Genomic DNA, 1423 nt, shown 5'->3' with positions numbered 1-1423 from the left:
TTGAGCAAGGATGAAAGATTTGTGTTTGAGGATATTGAAAGCGACAGACTAGAAAAAATAAATAAAAATCAGGTAAAGGAAATAAAAAAACACGATTGCATTGGGACGGATTCAGAAGTTTTTAGACACATTTACTAGGATAATTCTGGGAAATCCCTTATCTTTCTATTGTGTTGCTAGTGTTTTAGTGAGTTTAATAGTACCTGATAGTCGGAGGGGTGTGTCCACGGGTGTGTTGACGTCAGTCTCTGATGGAAGTCGATGGCAGCTGTAGGACGGCACAAGCTCAGCTGATCTCCGGTAAGTGGCGACTTTTTACCACAATTTTCTCACCGAAAACTGCTGGTTGACAAGTGGTCGGGATCCATGTTCGCTTGTCAGCTCTGATCCATAGTTGTAGATTCCTAAAGTAGCCTTAAGCTTGACGCTCCTCTACTATCACATTCACTCCGCTTGCTGCGGCAACTACAAAACAAAACTCCAGACATTCTTCTTCGTTTGTATAGTTTACTTGTGATCTTAATCATCCAAAACATAAAACAGTCACAATGTGGGAACAAATGAATGACAAAATAAAGAGAGTTTGTTGCAGTACTAGTTAGAAAAAGTATGAATGAGAATAAGTATGAGTGAGGTCAAAAAACTGTGTGGCTCAATTCCACCGCACCTGACTGCCATTACCCACGACACCTTGCGTCCAAAAACCCCCCGACAGCAATTACCCATAACACCTTGCGTCCAAAAACCACCTTACCACACAGATCCTTCCGCCATATATGCACTTAAAACAGTTACGTCATTAAATCATTTTGACAAATGTAATAATTACAACTAAAGTGAGCTTTATATAATTACTCAAACGCATTCAATATATCAATTTTCTTATCATGCAAATAAAGTAAATAGTCCCCTTTTGGCTGAGTAAACATAAAGCACCTTCCGTAAAATGTAAATTAACTTAAACAGTATTTAGGCTCCTACAATAGTAAAGTTTCACCTCCGGAAATTTTAAACAAGAAATCACCGTGTGTTTGTGTGGCTAAAAGCTTTCCAACTCCATCTTTCTACTTTGACTTCTCCATTATTAATTGAACAAATTCAGCAACACAGATGTCCAAAATACTGTGTAATTATGTGATTAAAGCGGACGACTTTTAGCTGTGTGTGTGTGCAGCGCTAATATTTCCCAACAGTCCGTGACGTCACGAGGACACGTCATCATTCAGAGACGTTTTTAAGAAGAAAACTCCTGGGAAATTTAAAATTGCAATTTAGTAAACTAAAAAGGCCGTATTGGCATGTGTTGCAATGTTAATATTTCATCATTGATGTATAAACTATCAGACTGCGTGGTCGGCAGTAGTGGCTTTCAGTAGGCCTTTAAAATTACTGTACTACAAAAAAACATGCCATAGTTCCATCA

Source organism: Nerophis ophidion, linkage group LG13 (genome assembly GCF_033978795.1).
Source record: "Nerophis ophidion isolate RoL-2023_Sa linkage group LG13, RoL_Noph_v1.0, whole genome shotgun sequence".
Taxonomy (NCBI): domain Eukaryota; kingdom Metazoa; phylum Chordata; class Actinopteri; order Syngnathiformes; family Syngnathidae; genus Nerophis; species Nerophis ophidion.
This window is presented reverse-complemented; position numbering follows the sequence as displayed.